Genomic DNA, 14719 nt, shown 5'->3' on the forward strand with positions numbered 1-14719 from the left:
GTGGCTCTGTATACATCCCACATATGGTCCACCTCATGCCACACACGTTGTAACATGTCTTTGGCAACACTTGTAAATACTGCAGTGAGCTGTACTTTGAGTTCATCCGGTGTATTCACTCTTTGACTGTGAGCACGGTCTTTCACACAGCCCCAAAGCAAAAATAAAAAAGTCCAAAAGGCGAAAGTTGAGGAGAACAAGGGGGCGACGAAATTGTTCATCCTCGCCTTTCCATCGACTTTAGAATTTCACGTTCAATCAGTAACGGACAGTGTGAGAGAAATGAACAGGTGCACGGTCGAGTTGAAGAATAGAATGGGTGTTGTTGACCTGCGGAAGAACATAGTTTTCCAACGTGTCTAGGAATGAACTATTTGTAATGATGTCCTTATCAAGGAAAAACAGGCCGATGACTCTTTCATGTGCTGATGTACACCACAAGTTCACTTTAAGCAAATTCTCTTCATGTTCTAAATATTCTGTGGCAAGGCTCACTTCCCCGAATGATACAGTTATGCTTAAGAAATTGTCGTGTTCCAAAATTTGTGCTCATATGTGTGTGCAGCAAGGGGCACGCAGTACCGTACTTGGTTGAGGCACTATGCTACAAGCCGGAAGGTCGTGGGTTTGAGTCCCGATGAGGTGGATTTCTTTCAATTTACCTAATCTTTCCAGCAGCAATATGGCCCTGGGATTGACTCAGTCCCTAACAGAAATGAACACCAGGAATCTTCATGGGTAGTAAAGGGTGGCAGAGCGGCCTCCGTAGTCTAGAGGTAACGTTCCCACCTCATGACTCATAGTACGCGGGTTCAAATACCCGGCGGAGGTCGTCGAATTTTTAAGGGCGGAAAAATTCAGGGAACAAGTCCTCCGGGAGGGACTTTAAGCCGTGGGTCCCGTGTCGTAGCTTTATGGCACGTAAAAGAACCTCATATCTCCAAAGGAGGTCACTGAGCCAAATTAACGGACGTTTCCCGCCCAACAGCAGTCTCTAATGCTTCTGGTAGATGGGGGAATCATTATAGATACCTCTCAGCTAGTAGAGCCGGTCTCGCTGGCTGGGCGGGACTGATGGTAAGCACCAGTACCGGTAGGATATAGAGACTGGTAGAAATCATAGAGGGAAGCACAATGGACCAATACAGGTCTCAGTGCATGTGGAAACCCACCCTCTCCAATAACTAACTAACTAAAGGGTGGCAGGCGCGTAAGGCTGACAACCTTACCGCCATCTGTGAGCCGATTGTCTAGAGAAAATGTGGGAGCCTCGACGTCTCACAACCCTATGGGCCTTCACGGCCTGTTATAGGAATAACTTTACCTTAATTGTGCAGCTCCTCATTATGCAGTTTTTTCCAGCCCCCTGTCACTTCATCTCTCTTCAGTCCAAATATTCTCCTCAACACCCTGTTCTCAAACACCCTCAGTCTATGTAATCATATGGTTATTTATGAAGAAAAATGTGGATTCATACTGAACAAAAATCCAGCGTCTAAGTACACAGAGATACACCTGATGATGACCCAGTAGGGGTCCAAACATGTCCTGATTAACATTAATGTAAATAACCTTCGTTATTATGTCTACTGAATTGCTGTGTTGACAAATATGCAACAGGTAAAAATTGCGATCTAAGCTGTTTATAACGTACTTAAGTTTCCGGATTACCTGAATTTATAAAGGTTTTAGATATAGGAACTTCTTTAAATTTCTGTGAAAGGCCGCTTGTGGCATCTGCAACTCTGCAGCTGCTCCGGAGATTGTCAAACTCGGACTCCGTATGGAGGCCTGCCTAACACAATCCACATCTTCGTCTGATCTAGGACACCCAGCAGATTTCTCTTCTCTTTTATATTTTGGCAAAACTGCTAAGCTCTGTATAAAGCTCGCATTTTGTCCAGATGTTCTTGTCATCAGGTGGTCTCACCGTCTTATGCGAGGGATTTATGGAGTACGCCGTTGAGATTGACTCAGTGGCTCCATATGCATACCAAATTTCATAAAGATTGGTTCAGGTATTCAGAAGTTAATAGGGGAAGTGGGATTTCACAGACACACAGATGGTGCATGGCGATGTCATAAGCCTAACTTTTATTTTTATAAAATAAGGAAATCAGACTAAAAACCAGAAATCTGGTTATTATAAGGCTAGTCATCCCTGTAGCAACTACCACGTATTCTAAACTTCTGCACATATAGGAACACCCCAAACAAACATTCGCTACTTAGGGATTTCGCTTAGTGGTTCGCCTAGTGGGGGGTGGAGTCAAACTGGGTCCACTCGGCAAGGCAGCCGCTGATTGGCCTATTGTAGCTTGCCCCGGGTGATTATGATGATGGGAGAATTTGGTGGAATGAAGATTAGCAGGGGAAACCGAAGTACTCGGAGAAAACCAGCCTCAACGCCAATTTGTCTACCACAAATCCCACTTGACCACAGACGCGGGATCGAACCGGGGCCGCCGCACTGGGAAGCCAGCGACTAACCGCTTGAACTATGGCGCGGCCTTCGATACTGAGGGATTGTAGCCACGCAGCGTTCCTTTCCCAGTAATATCCGTCCATGCTTTCGAACAGTGAAACAGTTTCAATTAATCGACTCACTGCTCTGTGCCTCGCTCAATGTTATGGCCTCCCACCCCCTCCCCTCCTATTTCCACGTATATCATAGAAATATGTTGCATAAATGTACACTGGCTACAATTACACGTTTCCAAAATTAAATTCTCGCTCATAAAAAAATAAATAAAACATTCTGTATGAATTATTTATAAAAGAGCATTGAAAAGTCTGTGGAAGTAGGGCTGATAACAGAACCATAAAGCAGAGCTGATGTTTGTTACTAAATGAGTTAGTGTTGTAACTGTCATAAAACTCACATCAATGGATACTCCTGTCAGCTGATTTATGGTTTTACCAGTCAGGCGCGCGAGACGCCATCTCCAATCCGTGTTACGAAGCTAACAAATTTTTAGCTTCTATCTTTAGCATTAGAATTTCATTATCGGTCAGGAATACACAGCCTGCTGATCCTGGATCACAGTCCATGCTTCTTCGCTACAGGATCGAATCCTATTTTATTTAAATGTTGATCTTTATTATACAGGGAGATAGAAAAGTCGCGCAAATCACACTATGCTGGTTTAATGCACAAACTACAAGATATACAGCATTTACTATTAGTGTGTATAACCTTACATCGGGACAGCCTTAAAGGAACTAGCTATTTGTGAAGTTAATATTTAAAAGGTAAAGTCAAAATGTGTCGATTACAGTGGCCGCTCAATCTAAGGCTCGAACACTGGGATCGTGGGTTCGAATCCCACTAAAGTCATGGATGTCTGTGTGCGTTTATTTTGTGTCTGTGCTGTTCTGTGTGTAGGTAACGGCCTGGCGACGGGCTGATCCCCCGTCCAAGTAGTCCTACTGACTGTGTATAGAATTAAGAAACTGAAAAAGCAGCCAAGGCCCAAAAAAGGGTTGTAGAGTCAAAGATAAATAGAAAGTAAAAATGTAAAATTGTCCCTGTGTTTAACTAAGCATCAGGCCATGATGAAGTATGGGGGAGTTGAAATATAGCTCCACCATTCTTGAACGATGTAATAAATTGAGGCGAGTGATCCCCTTCACGCCCCCGGCAGCTTTAACCCCGGAGAAAGGGCCCCAGGTAACAACTGTACATCAGGCTGAGTGGGCCCCAGAACCGGTCTGGACGCTGTGGAATAGAGAAAAATTTCTTGTCCTTGCCGAAATCTAACCCTGGCCGTCCAGCCGGCAGCCCGCCGCCATACCGACTGAGCTATCCCTGCTCCCTGAGTAACACATTTAGGCATATATATTTATTCGATTTTATTTTAATTATTTACTCTTTATTTGCGGTTCATTTATGATGTACTTAATGAAAATGTCAGTAGCTCAGACTATAGAGCGTCAGGCGGCAGGAGTTCAACAGCATACGGAAGTGGTCGAGCCCTAATTTGAGGTACCATCCCGGAATTTTCATGGAGGGACTGAAAAATCCACGAAACAGTCTGTCATGACAGCCGGTTCCAATCGACGGCGAAGTTCTAAGACACTTTATACGAAGATAAATTAATAATATACTGTGGTGTACAGACACGTTTCTAGGCAACGACTGCGAAACAAGCAACGAGACAACCGTTGTTATGCAACAGCCAACGTACCAATGGACTGAATGGAAAGCGGTGTTTCTTTCGGAGTTTGCACCAATGGCGGCGCATACAAAAATGAGGAGAGGTATTTTGTACGAGGTCCGTGCGGAAGGGTTATAAGCGGGAGGCAGGGTCGAGTATCTCACACTCAGTTTGCAACCACCTGCTCAAGCTAGTTCCTCAATTGCGGATTTTTCTACCTTGAAGACGGAGGCGATAAATTCCTCCGAAACTTCGGTTTATACAAGACCTACACGGCGCCACATCCCAGAAGACGACAGTCTTCATAGTCACTGCCGTGAAAACCTCAACTATTACAAAATTAAACAAATTAAAAATACTTAGTGGTAGGTTCTGAATGTACGAGTATTTGGCCTTTGAAGACTAATAATAAAGAGGTTCATTAGCGGACTTTATGGAGAAAATTTCTCCTTTATAAGATGAGAGCCGGCCGGTCACGGTAGCCGAGCGGTCTAAGGCATGTACTGTCTTCTCTCGCTTGGAAACCGGGATCGGGGGTTTGAATCCCACACAAGGCATGGATGTTTAGTTTGTGTGTGCGTTTTTCTGTTTGTGCACAGGTAGAGGCCTTGCGACGAGCTGATCACCCACCCAAGGAGTCCTACCGAATGTGTAAGATCTAGAAAAACCGAAGTGAACGGAGAAGTTCGTGGAGGTAGGCCTAGGCCCACTGGGGCTGTAGTGTCAAGAAAAAAAAAAGATGAGAGCCGTCCAAATGTTAAGTTAGGTTAGGTAAGGTCAAATGAATTCCACATTTTGTAAGGAAAGCTAAGGTACAGAACCGTGTCACTGTGTCCTACATCAAGCTGCCCTCACATAGCATTTTAATTACACTAATTTGTGACTTGTAAGTAATGTCTACACTTACTACACATGTCCTTTCCGTTCTACAGATACGCCGCTACTGTGTTCCGATATAAAGTTATGACCTTTGACCTTTGATCCATTTGCTGAAGCCTGTCGTCTGTCAGGACCACATTACTCAGTAGCCACAAAGGAGATGGGTTTTGTAGCCAAGCTGTATCTTAGTGTCTGCTACAGAGTGCTTTCAGTACATTATATACGAGAACACGTTAACTGGAACTGTAGCTCTTCGGTAGTTCACTTACCAAGCTGTGATGATTCACAGCTTTAGCGCTATGAAAGGTAAAGTTCTCCCTGTGACCACGGGCTCCGGCGGAGGAGGAGAGGGCAGTCAGACAACTGCCCCACTGAAGATTTTTTTTTTTGGGGGGGGGGTCAAAATTGAAAAAAACAGGCTATCCAACAAAATATTAAAAAACAGAAACTAAAATATTATTACTACGGGACTGTCTCTGCAGTGATAAGCGACGTCGCAGCTGCACGCCATTCCAAAAGAAGCCTTCCAGAATTGCTTCCAGCGATGGAAGGATCGCTGGGCCAAGTGTGTGGAGTCACAAGGGGCCTACTTTGAAGGGGATTAGGTATTGTAACAACCCAGATACAAAAATTTGTTTTCCCGGCCCAAGGTCGGATACTTTTTGGACAGAGTAGTTTGTGAATCTAACTGAATTTGGGCCGCGCCATAGCTCAAGCGGTTAGTCGCTGGCTTTCCACCGCGGCGGCCCGGGTTCGATCCCGGGTCTGGTCAAGTGGAATTTGTGGAGGAAAATGTGGCGCTGGGGCGGGTTTTCTCCGAGTCCTTCGGCTTCCCCTGCCAATCTTCATTCCACCAATTGCTCCACAAACCCCCTCACCTATCATCTGGGGCTGGTACAATAGGCAAGAAGTGGCCGCAGTACAAGGGACTTAGTCCCACACCAATAGCAATAAAGAAAATTATTTAATTTTCTCAAACAGCAGAACAGAATTAATCACATAATTATGTAGGTGGGGGTGAGGGTTGAATAACGTGTGACGAGCACTTGTCTACTGCAAGCGCATGGCGTTGCTAGTTCACGCATTTCACTGTCTTGTATTCCCTCTAATTTCTGTCGCAAGATTTTTCCACACATACAGCAAAACCCAACGATATCCATAATAAACCCACGCATTCGCTATCGAACTTCGATATAAACATTGTATCGACTGCATAATTAAAATCGAACGCTATGTACAGTGACTACATTTCAGCTTTCACACATCTGGTCACCTGACATAATTCGTAATTTTAAAAGGCGGAATTATTCTGTACGGGTGTGAAACTTGGTGTCTGACATGAAGGGAGGAACATAAACTGAGAACAAGGTGTTGAAGAGATTATTTGGAGAGATGAAGAGATGAAGTGACATGAGGTTGGAGAAAATTGCATAATGAGGAGCTTCACAACTTGTACTCTTCAAAACAACACAAAAAAAAACTCAGTGGTTTTAGTCCGCAAGCGAACTAAACCAACCGAGCGACCGCCGCTTGTCGGCGAAGTTAGTATAATTAAAATGATGACGCCAAGGTGCATGAGATGGGCAGGACATGTAGCAAGAATGGGTGGAAGAGAAATGCATGTGGTACGAGTATATTGGTGGGAAAGCCAGAAGAAAAGATACCAGTAGGAAGATCAAGGCTTAGGTGGGTAGGAGGCGTAGGATGGGATGATATGGACTGGATTTATCTAGCTCAGTACGTATAAGGACAAATGTAAGGCTCTTGTGAATATGGTAATTACATTTCGGGTACCATAAAATACTGGGAATTTCTTGAGTAGCTGCACAACTGGCGGCTTCTCAAGAAGGGCTCAGCTCCATGAAGTTACTTAGTTAGTTAGGAATTATTCAGGTCCTGATAGAACTCTTTGGATTAGGGATCTGCTCTTCGATAAAGAGGGGTATATATAAACAGTACCTTCCAAATTATTATATGCAATATTAAGTAATTTCAATTGAATGTCCTCCGGAAGAAAACCTAGATTAATAGACATATCTTGAAAGCCAAACCTAGTTGTTTTATTGCGCAATCTAGAAGCCGAAGTACCTCTACCGCTGTGCCCCTTCTATCACACTTTAGTTAAATACATGCATTTATATAAACAGTATACAGATTTGAACAAAACTATATTTTCTTTTATTTGTACACATATTATTATTTTATTTGTGTGATTACCACGTGCTAATGTTTAAAAATGTTCCACTTCATGCTAAAAATTTCAAGCAACCATCGACAGAGAATAATATAAACCAAAATTCAAGATATGATCCAGAGGCGGCCATTATGAACCATGTAATAGAGACTGGATTTCCATAAAAAGGGGGCACGCGGTAGCGCAGTTGGCTGAGGCACTCTGCTACAAAATGGAAGGTCGCGGTTTCGATTTCCGAAGAGGTTATTGGATTTTTCAATTGACCTAATCCTTCTAGCCGCACTATGGCCCTGGGGTCGACTCAGCCTCTAACAGTTATGAGTATCAGGAATATTACTGGGGATAAAGGGCTGCCGGCTAGCGCGTAAGGCTGACAGCTTCACCGCCATCTGTGAGCCCATTGTCTTAGAACATGTGGGAGCCTCGACGTCTCACAAATGTATGGGTCTCCATGGCCTCTGACGGCGATAGTTTATTAAATTTTAATATATAAAAGATGGAGAATGTCTTGAATAACTGACTGATAGTTTATCAACAATAACCATGCACCACGGAGCTACTTATAACTATATCATGTTCCTTATTACTCGTACGAGTAATAAGGAACATAAAATCGGAAGAATTCTTGGCCATTCATGCATTTACAGAATCAATTAATCAACTTGTGTGGAATCCTTAAATTACTCGTAGACAATATGACAAATATGAAGAGGGAAATATATTTAATGCAGACTACGTTTGATGTTTGTAGGTTAAAGATTCTCATATTGCTCCCAGAGAATAAAACACCTACGATTATCATAAATGTGAGTACAATATGATGAAACAAATCACAATTAAAGCATATATGTTTGATGAATTTTATGACAAAGAGAGCTCCACGGGTTTTCCGTTCGTCTATTTACAACCCACGAATAACCGCAGTGGTGTTATCCGTGAAGCGAAGCTGAATAAGTCGGAGATATTTTTATTAAAATACACGACTGAAGAGTGTCAGCGCCCCAGAACGACATTGTCTTTTGTACTTTGTTCATATTTTTAACTCTTTCCATTCGATCCATGAAATACCCCATCCAGAAGCAGAGATTATCTTGTCTGGGTTTATTTGGTGTTTGATAATTTTATGGAGATATGTTTCTCAAGATAATTTTAAATAGCAGCCGCTAACAACTCGTGGTTCTTTAACGGTGCAAATAACATAAATTTATTGTAGATAGAAAGAAGCAAGTAAAATTTTAGTATGAATTATTTATAAGATATTAAGTAACATTTTTGAACGAAAAGAAAAGGTGCTTATAAGCAATTAGTGCTATAATTTGAATCTCTGATTGATCCACAACTGTTGCATCTTGCATGGAAGAAATACGACTGTATTTATTTAAACTAAAAGGGAAAGTAACACTCCTATGCATGTGCTGTCCTTGGACTTCAATTCAGGTCTATAATTAGTACCGGTTGCCCTAAACACAGTTCAACCCGCAAAGGGACCAAAGACTGAGCTAACAAAAAGGGGTCCAGTAGTGAATAACAGATGAAGAGACGTTATGTTAGGCTAGGCAATAAGCCATGGGGTTAAGTGGCATTTACCATCGCCACCAACGGGGTAGTCGGGAACTACGTGTCTTGCATGCGTAGTGATGTCCGCTAGGTCATAACGCACATAACATTGCCCAGTGGGAAGGAATGGTTACTTCTCCCTTGTCTCTGAGAGATCTTTTCGGTGCTATAATCAGCGATTTATGGAACTACTTATGGTAAAGGTAAGCATTAAGTTTTCCTGTGCTTAATTAATTATCAGACTTAAGTTGGAGTGGAAGTATAGTTCAACCATTATTAACCTTGGAACAAATGGAGGTTCTTGGTTAGCTTCACGTCCCGGACGCCTTAGGCTATTTAAACAGCTCCCGGTACCATTTTAATAGGAGGCTGGGTGGGGCGCAAGAGCCCTTTCGGACGCTATGGGTTAGAGTTAAATCTCTTGATTGCTGGAATTTAAATCCGGTTCTTCGGTCGTTAAGCTTGTAGTTTAGTCGTTAGGCCGACTGAGCTATCCCGACTGGAATTCTGAAAATTTTCATATATGCAATATCCGTGGTTTGTGCCAGTCATTCAGTACAACAAATCCCACGGGTTTCTATGCGTTGTACAAGTAAGTTTCATATGAGAAACACAAAACCTATTGTCATGATGCTGAAATTTAGAAAGCTCAGATGGGCTATTTATTTGATTAGGGCTGATATGTAGTGTGATTCTCTCTTAAGGAAATCCAAATACACCTCAATAACATTTTTTAATTTTTGTATGGTTCCCTATGAAAACTGACATGGACGAAGCTTATGTCTTTCGAAGAGGAACCATCACACCCCTCAACGAAGAGGACTGTACCCGTGACGTCGATACGCGACCGCCAAACAGGCGTTTGACTCAGTGTACAGTGATGGCGTGTGCCTCAAACATGTATTCAGCTGAACAGCGTGTGTTTATTGTTCATGAATACTGGCGAACGGGTTCAATTAAACAATATCAAAGGACATTTCGAAATAAGTACGGTGAAAGGAGCGTACCGGCAGAACCCTGTCTTCAGAAATAGGTGAAAATTTAGAGACAACCGGAAATGTTTTGACTCGACAGGAGGCCGGAAGATGTGTGATCGCACGCTGCAGAATGTACAAACATTACAAATTTATCGAGGAATGTTTGGGTTTCCTATCGAAAAATGTGCAGAAAACTGGAGGAGAAATCTTTTGGAAAATGCCAATTGGAAGATCAAATAATGTACGGGAGTGTAACACTAAGATGGAAATTAGTAGCATGTGAAGTTCTCACAGCGGTGGTAATAAAGAGTCGTCTTCTGGGATATAACGCCGTGTAGTCCGATGTAGGTCAACAGACTGTACGGTGTAATATCCCGTAAGATAGATCTCTTCCAGTTGAAATTTACCGAAAGATGCGAGTACAAGAACTGGATAAAACTAGCGAAATAAACTGATATTGCTTTCGGCATTTGCTACCCTTCTTCCCTTTATGTCTGTTTACTTATTTTCTTTTTGAAATGTTTGAACCAGAGGAGCATTCAAAACCTGAAGGCAGTTTCCCAACTTAAGGAAAGGATTATCTCTCTTTCTTGGCTTAGTATCGCAGATATACTTCCTAGGGCACAGCTCTGGGTCCACTAATGATAAAATGAGTTGACTCACACCACTGTCTCGAGGGGTGAAGGAACTGAGCACCGGGCGGGTGGAATCTGGGGGAATCAAAACGGTCATTATCTGGTGACTAACGACAGCCACCCGCCCGTTCCGCCATCTCCCTCCAGCTGGCGCACTCTCATTTCATACAGACGCATATCAGGAGAGAGGGGGCCTGTAGAAACTGAATTATATTTCTCTTAAAATATCCCTCTACTACTTTGGAATTAAATAAATTTAAGTCACATTATTCTACATACACTTACATTTTGATATTCAGCGAAATATTTATGTTGCTTTTGTAATTTGTTTCACGCACGCTACTCGTGATGTTATCACGTTTTGTTGCATGGCGCAGTAATTGTGTCCTCACGTTCTGTTGCATGGCGCAGTAATTGTGTCCTCACGTTTGTTGCATGGCGCAGTACTTGTGTCCTCACGTTCTGTTGCATGGCGCAGTACTTGTGTCCTCACGTTTTGTTGTACTGAACAGCGAAATATTTATTCATGTTGATTTCTTCCAAGCATTAAAACTTTCGCTTTATTTGAATGCGAGTTAAATTGAATTGGTCCGCAATTCTGTCTGTTACAGGAGAGAAGGAAGAGAGAAACGTCATCCTGAAGTGCACATCCATTAATATTAGCCATTATTACAGGTGAAACTGTAGGAACTGATGAAGAGGAAGATTTCGAGGAGCAGAAATTGCGTTTCTCGTTCATTTCTCAATACGCTCTTATATTCCCTGCACTGCAAAAGTAGATCCTTAATAGTAATCATTAGGGAAGAAGGTTGCGACGACTGGAGATATAATTTCAATGTCGATGTAGAAGAAGACAGCATGAGGTATTGATCACAAGGGGTGAAAATGTGAGGGTACTGAAACTGCAACGTACTCCTAAATAAGAAACAAAGTAAACTTATAAATTTCGAATTCAACATAAACATTGAAGAGGTTGTTAGTACTGACAAAATCACTCCAAACACGAGTCCTTTGTTAGTCTTAGATCGCATTACCGATGCAGGATATACATATTGTGTTCGGTTGTAAAAATTAAAGAACATAAATTGTGTTTCTCTGACGTCATGAGTCAAAATGGCGTCCTTTTTCGTTTTATATTCTAATATATTTGTTTTCAATGTTATGAAAGAAAACGCACAAACTATGTTAGAATCTAGTAATTATGATTGTCTGGAAGTAAATATACAGTAAATTAAATAATTACTTAGTCATATTTCGTCATCATAACAAATCATAACATAGAACATGATACATATGAGCTACAAACCTCAAATACTGAGAAGGAACAATAGCAAATCAATATCTTATAGAAGAAGAACGCGGGCGAAGATTAAGCTCGGGGAATGCTTGCTACAATTAAATTCAGAATCGTGTGCCTTCTCGTGTCCTACGAAACATTAAGATTTAAATGCGTAAATGCATAACCGTACCTGTTGTTTTATATGGGTGCACAACTAGGCCTTTCGCCCTGAAGAAGACATATACGCAGGAAGTGTTGAGGAGAATATTTGTGTTCAAAACAGAAATAGGAAGCAACATGAGCACAAGGAAAAATGAACGAAGTATGATATAATGTGGAGTCCATTCTTCCCCAATCATTATTAGGGAAATGACATCCAGGTCTTTGAGATGGGCAAAATAATCAGCAAACATGAGGAATGTGACGGATTCAGTAAAAATTTTAGTTAAAATATATTAGGGAAGCAAAGAATATGTGAACGGGAGAATTGTATTAAAAATATATATTATATACACGTATTCTTGGGAATGACACCGTACCACATAGAAGAAATTTATCTTATTTTCAGAAGGACGTAGTTATTCCAACTTCGAGCTCGAAGAGTGAGCCTACAGCAGCGACACTCTGGATGCTGATTATTACTTCTTCATTTAATCTTAGAATCTGAAGATGAAGGCAGTAAGTTCCTCCGAAACTGCCGTAAACCAGACTATACAGCATCATATTCCAGAAGCCAGAGTAGAAGGGATGGCTCAGCCCGTTTAGGCAATCAACTCCAATATTTTTATGATGAACATAATATACGTACTTCTTCTTTCGTGTAATCAGGGCCAGCCATGAAACCTAGACGTGAAGTCTTACACGATTTAGAGAGTTTTGTTTGGCACAAGTGCTTATATATGAAGCCTACAAGAAACACATAAAATGCAGCACGTTCATGAATTTATGATAAAATCAAAGTCATAGTACAATACACTCATACTGAATAGTTCATGCACTTTGTTTTATTTCGTCACCTTTTTCTTTATTTCATTCTTCAGCTCCTTCCTTCTTCATCTCTTAATTTTTTCCTTCATTGTTTTCTATTCCTTCCTTCTCTGTCTACTTCATTAAAGTAAACTGAACAGATTAAGTTGGTGACACGGCTTAGCCTTTTGCGTACTGATGTCCACTGTCTTTAACACCAGAATTTATGCCACCGAGTCACTACACCCAACACTGCAGGGCTTTCTTAGGGGTAAAATATGATCCCGTTCACCTAAAGGGGCAATCCTGGTTATCTCAGAAGGATGCCACATGCGTGAGGTTATCATACTGGTTGTCGTGATGGAGTACTTTGTGAAATAATATTTTCGGCTTTCAAAAAGAACATAAACAATCCTAATGCTATATTTCATGTTAGTTACAGAAACAGTCCCCCCAAAGGTGTCTCCACCTTGTCGTGGTGATGGGACTTGCGTGACTCTGTGACCTAGAGAGCTATGACGGCGGTAGTTTAACTACCGGTAGGGTCACACATGCGGGAAAGATCAAAGGGTAGAGTCCAGACTGAGAGAGATAACCTGGTCCTCCAGGTTGAGGGTTGGACATGAGGATAACAACCTCATTCTGAACAATTTTGTTCAGAAACCTAATAACCAGCCTCGGATAAGTGAGAGCAATGCAGACTAGTTGTAGAGGAGGCCAAGCTCACGCAGGGCTGTAGCGACGAGTGGTAAGTAGGTAGGTATTGGTCAAAGTTTTCAACTAGCAATAATCACACCTGGGACAAACCTCATTGGTTACGATATTACCGCCGAGCAAAGATCTAGGTAGGTAGGTATAAAAACAGTGGCCGCGTTCTGTAAGACATGAAAAATCTTCGCTCGCTCGAACTCTGGGATCATGGGTTATAATCCCACTCAAGGCATGGATGTTTGTCTGCGGTTATTCTGTGTCTATATTTATGTAGCGGCCTTGCGACGGGCTGATCTCCCGTCCAAGAAGTTCTAGATAGATAGATAGACAAATAGAAACCATGACAATAAACATCAACCAACACCTCCAAAACAACTAAGTTAATAACGAAACGTCACAACGAACAACATAAACATTCATGCGAGTTAGCAGACCCAGTATACAGAATCAAAGGCAACAAGAAACAACATCGAGAAAAACTAAAGAGTGAACAGACACAGAGGGAAACGCAAGCGGAAAGCACTCAGAACTGCTAACTGACCCTAAAATTCGACAACGAAATAACGACACGTGGAATATATTATAATTTCGACTGCACAGCAGCAACTCACTAAATTGATTCGTGATAATTATTTTAATTCCAAAGTTTTAAGTGTAAGTTTGATTAAGTTAACGAAAACATATGCCCGTACATCATCATCATCATCCTCAATTTCACTGAGGGAAATCTAACTCAGACTGGAAAACATGTTGCTAAAATGAAATAACGGCCACAACTGCGCACAGAATTTGTGTGCTCGTATAATATATATTTAGTTGAACGCCGATCAGAGTGGCAGTGAGGTCTAAGGCATGAACCGTCTTCGTTCGCTCGAACACTGGGATCGTGGGTTCCACTCCCACTCAAGGCATGGATATCTGTGTACGTTTATTCTGTGTGCAGGTAGCGGCATTGCGACGTGCTGATCCCCCGTCAAAGGATCCTACACTCTGTGCATAGGCTCAAGAAACTGAAAAAGCGGCCAAGGCTCAACAAATAGTTGTAGAGCCATAATATTATTATTAATAATAATAATAATAATAATAATAATAATAATTATTATCATTATTATTATTATTGGAGCCACGGGTACAGTTACGAGAGGGTTGAGAAAATATTTGGAACCAACTCCTGGAAAGCACTCCATAGATTCACTGAAAAAAAACAGCTATCCTGGGAACATCACACACACTACGGAAAGTGCTACAGTGCGAAGCTTGAAGCCTGAGTGGTGAGGTGCATCACTGGTTCAAGAAAAGGAATACCAGGAAATAAACCTGTGACAAGAGATGATGATGATAATAATAATAATAATAATAATAAT

At 41.7% G+C, this 14719-nt stretch overlaps 1 protein-coding gene and 1 pseudogene across 3 annotated transcripts in view; both read right to left on the reverse strand.

Annotated features, from left to right (window-relative positions):
- The window catches only part of LOC111865518 (toll-like receptor 6), a 433080-nt gene that overhangs the window by 21871 nt on the left and 396490 nt on the right, over positions 1–14719 (reverse strand). The window lies entirely within an intron of this gene.
- On the reverse strand, positions 13290–13485 carry LOC111865526 (annotated as a pseudogene).

This window comes from Cryptotermes secundus, unplaced genomic scaffold (genome assembly GCF_002891405.2).
Source record: "Cryptotermes secundus unplaced genomic scaffold, Csec_1.0 scaffold560, whole genome shotgun sequence".
Taxonomy (NCBI): Eukaryota; Metazoa; Arthropoda; class Insecta; order Blattodea; family Kalotermitidae; genus Cryptotermes; species Cryptotermes secundus.